The sequence below is a fragment of the Chionomys nivalis genome, chromosome X (assembly GCF_950005125.1).
Source record: "Chionomys nivalis chromosome X, mChiNiv1.1, whole genome shotgun sequence".
NCBI classification, from domain to species: Eukaryota; Metazoa; Chordata; class Mammalia; order Rodentia; family Cricetidae; genus Chionomys; species Chionomys nivalis.
The window spans coordinates 36,653,453-36,660,733 of record NC_080112.1 but is presented as its reverse complement, the minus strand read 5'-3'; the positions used below and the strand labels follow the sequence as shown (position 1 = coordinate 36,660,733).

Sequence of the window (7,281 nt, the reverse complement as noted above, 5' to 3'; positions counted from 1 at the left end):
TTAATAGCTTGGGACAAGTTACTTAACTTCTCATTATTTTGGCTTGCTAAGGATAAGAAGTAGATTGCACACAATATCAGGGGATGAAACAAAGATTTTTAGGGATTTACTGATACATATTATTTATTATATATATGTATATATACATATATATCAATTTCTTCCTCTCCATTTCGAAGTTCATATTCTATACTTTAGAGTCTACTTTCTTCAAGTATGTTTCACAGAATATACATTCCATGGTATGCTCCATAAATAATTCCTTTTTTATAGATTCATCATGCCAGGTAGCACTTTGAAGTGCACAGTAGAGAAAACTGGTTGAATTTATCATTTCCCAATATAATCTGATAAGGAATGTTTTTCTCATGGTACTACCACTGACCAGTTTTCTTAACACCTTTGTGATGAAACATGTTATGAGAATAGCCATTTAGAGTTCTGTTAGAATAGAAGCACACAGAATTTATCAGTAATGAGGAATGTTCATGGTGATGGTAGACTATCCCATCTGGAAAATTAGAAGTCCTAGATCATATGTAGACATAATCTACCTGTAATGGCCTCCATGTTTTTAATAATCTGAAAATAATTATATTTATCTTTATATTTTTGCTAAACATCTTTGTTTTTCCATTGGCCTCTGCTATTTGTTACTTATCGTCTATTTTCTCTTTTGAAGCTCAACTCTTGACTTCCTTCAAGGTGAGTATATAAATGGGATATTCTTCCTAGGTGCCATTTTCAATAGTGGTGACTCATGAATGGCAGAACTGGAAAACTTTAAACATTGATTATAATGAGAGAACAAGTTATTGCTTGAAGTTGAATTTGCTAGTAGATGAAATAATCCGGTTGTTATAAAAATTATGACTTGTAATTTCTTTAAAACTTCTTATAATCCTCTCATTTATTTATTTAAAACATTTTGAATACTTCCGATTATTACAAAACAGAAATTTCTCCATCAACACTTCATAGATTTCTCAGAAAGACAGTCAGTGAATTTTTAAAGATAAATAAGATAACAGGACATTTCAAGTAAGATAAGATAAAATTGGGCTTGGGAACTAGTTTACTGGTTGGTTGTGGTAGGTTAAATGTAATCAGCCCCCATAATCTCATAAGGAGTGGTGCTATTAGGAGGTGTAGCTTTGTTGGAGTGGATATGGCCTTCCTAGAAGAACTGTGTCACTGTAGGGGCGGAGTTTGAGATTTCCTATGCTCAGGATACCTTCCTGTTGCATGCAAGATGTAGGTAGGATGCTCAGCTCCAGCATCACCTCTGCCTCCATGCTGCCACGCTCCCCATCCTGACGATAATGGACTGAAGCTCTGAAACTGTAAGCAAGCCACTCCAATTAAATGTTCTCTTTCTAAGAGTTGCCCAAGACCTCAAAGACAGTGGTTCAGAGCACTTCCAATTCTTTTAGAGTAAGTAAGTTCAATTTCCAGCACCTATAATCATAAAATTTAGAACTACCTGTAATTACAGCTCTAGGGGCTCTAATGCCCTTTTGTGGTGTCTATGGACATTGTACTTACCTGCAAATACCCACATCGAGACATATAAAGGCAAAATATAATAAAAAGTGATAAAGCTGTCCACCACTCATCTATCCTCCAAAAGGAAGGAAGGAAGGAAGGAAGGAAGGAAGGAATATAGCAGAAACAATGATTCTACTATGCAAATAAGAGAAATACAGGAGAAAAATTAACAAGAAGCTGAAAGAACAAATAATAATTGATATGAGGATTGCTAACAAATATTCTGTAACATAAAGGAAATTATAAAATTATGTAAATAAACCTGAAAATAAAAAAATGATGATATAAAGAAAATGTTTTTGCCCATTTCCTTATCAACAGACGGGGAAGAAAGTCCCCATTGTTCAGGCCAAAAGACAAAAGCTCCAAATGAATATTTAATTTTTCCACTCAAATAAAGAAAGCAGTTGTCTCCAAAACCTTTAGCACTGAAAAGTGAATTCAACAAGTTGTTGGATGTAAAAATCAACACATAGAAATCAATAGTACCTCTATATGTTAGTAATGACTTACTTGAAAAAGAAATCAAAACAATTCTATATATAAGAATTACAATCAGTAATAAAATGTTTAGGAATAAATAAATAACCTCAGAATAAATTTAACCAAACGGGAGGAAAGACGTCTGGTTCCCACAAGCAAAACATAAAGCACTGATAAAATCAATTGAAGAGGAGACACATTTGGACTGGAAGAATCATTATTCTCAAAATGTCCCCATTCCACAAATACTACAGATTGAATGCAGTGCTCGAAATCTTTACAATCTGTCCACACTACAGATTCAGTGTAATCCTTATGGAAATACCAATGGCATTTTTCACACAGCTTAAGAGAACAAAACAAAACCTCAAACAATTTTGTATGGAAACATGCAAAAAACCTGAAAAGCCAAAGCTATTTTGAGGAAGAAGAACAAAGCTGGGGGTCATTTACACTATCTGACTTCTAAACATACTACAAATATGTAGTAAAATATGTGGACAAGTGTTGGTATAAAAGCAGACTTTGAAAACAATGGGATAGAATTACATGTCCAGAAGCAAATCTATAGTTAACTGATCTTCAACTAAGGTACTAAAAATGCTTCCAGGAAAAGAAAATGTTTGCAATAAACATTGCTTGGAAAATTATTTATCTATGCACAGAAGAAATAAACTAGACTCCTATCTATTAAGATTTATAATAATAAATTAAGCATGGAGTGAAAACTTAAGAGTAAGATATAAAACTACCAGAAGAAAACATACAGAAAATGTTTCAAAGCATTGGAATGGGCAAATAATTTTTGGATAAGAGGAGAAATCACAGACTGGAAAAATATTTACAAATAAGATAATAGACAAAAGAATTATGTCTAGACAATCTAATGAAATCAAGAAGAAAACATACAGACAGAACAAAAGATATGAAGGAGTGCCTCATCAAACAGTGTGGATGAAAACCAGAGTTATGATCATTAATAATAGCAGAAGAAATGCAAGTACCCACAATGAGCAACTGCCATATCTATAAAATAGCTAAAGTAAAATTTCCAGCAATGCGAAATACTGACATAGAGGTGGAACAACTGACATCCATAGCTGGTAGGATTGAAGGATGATAAAGTCATTCTTGAAAGGAGTTTGCGATATTCTTATTAAGTTCCATTTACTGCATGATTTAGCAGTCTCACTTCTGTGATTTATTATTTTTCATAAAGAAACAAAGCTTTATGTTTCCATACAAAGTTTGCATATAAACGGTCAGAAAAGTTTTGGTCACATAGCACTGAACAGCAAACAATCCACACACTCTCCAGGAGATAAACAGATCAGTTATGGTTAGTCTATAAAATAAAATGCTACTCAGCCATTAAATTAAGAGATACATGTAAGAACAAGTGAATATCAAATTCATTTACATGGAGGAAGCCAGATTCAAAGGTTTTCATGTGGAATTTCATCTCTATGACATTCTAGAATTGAGAAACCTATAGGTCTGAAAAGCAGGCAATTGACTATGAAAGATTAGAGAAAGGAGAACACTTGATTATAAAGAAGCATCGTGACTGTGGAGCCAGCTACATAATGCTATGCATTTGTTAAAATTCATAGTGTATTACCTAAAATAGTATTTTGTTGTACAAAATAAGGACAGGGTAGCTGCAAAAATCTTATGCCCCCAGAACTAAAGGTTAACATTGTTAAGCACCAAGGTTAATTTGAACAAGAAGCAAATGAATATATTTCAGAAATAATTTTTTTCAGGTTGTCCTATTATAAGCGTTAAGGCATAAGTCAATTATCAGGTATATTTTAGTAGATTCCTTTACTGAAGCCAAGGACAATGGCACTAGGTTTCGATCCTAATACATGAACTGGCTTTGTGGGTGCTTAGCCTGTTTAGACGCTCACCTTCCTGGACATAGATAGAAGACCTTCGTCTTCCCGCAGGGCAGAGAATTTGGACTACTCTTCAGTATCGAGAGGGAGGGGGAATGGTGTGGGGGGAGGAGAAGAGGAGTGGGGATAGGGGGAGGGGACTGGGGGGAGGGGGCAATATTTGGGAGGAGGGGAGGGAAATGGGAAACGGGGAGAAGGTGGAAATTTTAATTAAAAAAGAATTAAAAAAAAAAGAAAAGAAAAAAATTGGTAGGACGTTTTGAACTCTGCCATTTGAAAGGTGATAGCTCATGTAAGCACTCGCATTCCTCATTGGTCCTGAAGAGACCACATAAAAATGTTAGGGCTTGACTCTTCAGGAATTTACACGGTGTGGAGTGCTCTGGCTCCCTGATCCTGGAATTGTTATGGGCAAAAGAGACCGAGTAGACAGCGACAAGAAGAAGTCCAAAAAGAGGCAGTATGAGGAGGAAGACGAAGACGAAGACGACACTCCTGGGAACGACTCTCAGGAGGCGGTGCCCTCAGAGGCAGGGAAACGTGGACGAGGCCGGCACCAAAGTTGATGAGTATGAAGCCAAGGACTACAGGCAGCAGATACCGCTGAAGGGCGACCATACTTCCAGGCCCCTCTGGGTGGCTCCTGATGGCCACATTTTTCTGGAAGCCTTCTCTCCAGCTTACAAGTATGCCCAAGACTTCCTGGTGGCAACTGCAGAGCCAGCGTGCCGGCCTACTCATGTCCATGAATACAAGCTAACTGCCTACTCCCTCTATGAAGCTGTCAGTGTCGGGCTGCAGACCAGCGATATCACTGAGTACCTCAGAAAGCTCAGTAAGACTGGAGTCCCCGATGGCATCATCCAGTTTATTAAGCTGTGCACTGTCAGCTATGGGAAAGTCAAGCTGGTCCTGAAGCACAACAGGTACTTTGTTGAAAGTTCCCACCCTGATGTCATCCAGCATCTTCTTCAAGACCCTGTGATCCGCACATGTCGCTTGAGGAACGCTGAGGGGGAGGCTACGGAACTCATCACAGAGACCTTCACAAGCAGATCTGCTATTTCTAAAATTGCAAAAGGCAGTGGTGGGCCTTCTACCTCCCAGGGGGTAGATCCACAGGCCAAATCTGACATCCCCAAAAACCTGTTTGATTTTTATGAGCAAATGGACAAAGATGAGGAAGAGGAAGAAGAGACCCAGACAGTCTCCTTTGAAGTCAAGCAGGAAATGATAGAGGAGCTGCAGAAGCGCTGCATCTACTTAGAGTACCCTCTGCTGGCAGAGTATGACTTCCGGAACGACTCTCTCAACCTTGACATCAACATTGACCTGAAGCCCACAGCTGTGCTCAGACCCTATCAGGAGAAGAGCCTGCGGAAGATGTTTGGAAATGGGCGAGCACGCTCCGGAGTCATTGTTCTTCCCTGTGGTGCTGGGAAGTCCCTGGTTGGTGTGACTGCTGCGTGTACCGTCAGAAAGTGCTGCCTGGTCTTGGGCAACTCGGTTGTGTCTGTGGAGCAGTGGAAAACCCAGTTTAAGATGTGGTCAACCATCGATGACAGCCAGATCTGCCGCTTCACCTCGGATGCCAAGGACAAGCCCATCGGCTGCTCGATTGCCATTAGCACTTATTCTATGCTGGGCCACACCACCAAAAGGTCCTGGGAGGCTGAGTGAGTGATGGAGTGGCTCAAAACCCAGGAGTGGGGCCTCATGATCCTTGAAGAGGTGCACACCATTCCAGTCAAAATGTTCCAGCGAGTACTGACCATTGTGCAGGTCCACTGTAAGCTGGGTTTGACTGCAACCCTTGTTCGGGAAGACGATAAAATCGTTGACTTAAATTTCCTGATTGGGCCCAAGCTTTATGAAGCCAACTGGATGGAGCTGCAGAATAATGGGTACATTGCCAAAGTCTAGTGTGCCAAGGTTTGGTGCCCGATGTCTCCTGAGTTCTACCGGGAGTATGTGGCAATTAAAACTAAGAAGTGCATCCTGCTGTACACCATGAATCCCAACAAGTTCAGAGCCTGCCAGTTTCTGATCAAGTTCCATGAGCGGAGGAATGACAAGATTATTGTCTTTGCCGACAACGTATTTGCCTTGAAGGAATATACCATTCGGTTGAACAAACCTTTCATCTATGGGCCCACGTCCCAGGGAGAGAGGATGCAGATTCTCCAGAACTTTAAAGCACAACCCCAAAATAAACACTATCTTTATCTCCAAGGTCGGTGACATATCCTTCGATCTGCCAGAAGCGAACGTCCTCATTCAGATCTCCTCCCACGGTGGCTCCAGACGGCAGGAAGCCCAGAGGCTGGGGCGCGTACTCCAAGCCATAAAAGGGGTGGTTGCGGAGGAATACAATGCCTTTTTCTACTCGCTAGTGTCCCAGGACACACAGGAAATGACTTATTCTACCAAGCGACAGAGGTTTTTAGTAGACCAAGGTTACAGCTTTAAGGTGATCACAAAGCTCGCTGGCATGGAGGAGGAAGAGTTGGCATTTTCCACCAAAGAAGAGCAGCAGCAGCTCCTGCAGAAGGTCCTGGTGACCTCTGATCTGGATGCAGAAGAAGAGGTGGTGGCTGGAGAGTTTGGTTCTAGATCTGGCCGGGCATCCCGACGCTTTGGCACCATGAGCTCTATGTCTGGGGCAGATGACACTGTGTATATGGAATACCACTCCTCCCAAAGCAGAGTTTTTACCAAGTATGTGCACCCACTTTTCAAATGCTTTAGGAAGTGACACCCACCCTATTACTCAGTTGAAGACTGGCTGCCTGGATCAGGGTTAAAAAAAGACTTCTCAGTCTTTCTCTCCAAGTCTATGTGCTCTCCTACTGTTGATCTAATGCAACGCCTATTGACTGACTGCTGAGAAACTATCAGTGTTAGGGCTTTGACGCGGCCTTCGTGGGTTGCCCAGGCTTAAAGAAAGAAAGACTGTTTTTGTTTGTTTCAAACGTTTTGAGATTGGATCATTTCTGTATATAAAAGGTATACCATGCTCTCTCTTCCTATCCCACCCAGCTTGCATCCAGAACACTTCTTCCTTCTGCCCCCTTCCCTCATTGGGCACATAACACCACCCAGCTCAGACTGTCTGGGTGCTGGTGGCAAATCCTCAGGGCAAGCAGGCGGGTGGGAGTTCCTTTGTTTCACTGGCCTGCCTGCACCAAGCAAGGTAGGCGCTTTGTTTATGAACTACCCAACCAGCACGGAGATCTGATCTTGGCACGAGGAGAGCCATCATTGGGGTGAGTTTGTGACCCGCGGCAGCAGCCCCGGACAGGGAACTCAGAAGTTCTTCATCCCTCCCCTATATTTCCTGGGCTCCCTG

At 41.1% G+C, this 7,281-nt stretch overlaps 1 pseudogene; it reads left to right on the top strand.

Moving 5' to 3' along the window:
* Window positions 1–4,339: 4,339 nt before the first annotated feature.
* LOC130867930 (general transcription and DNA repair factor IIH helicase subunit XPB-like) lies at window positions 4,340–6,687 on the top strand (annotated as a pseudogene).
* The last annotated feature ends 594 nt before the right edge of the window (window positions 6,688–7,281 follow it).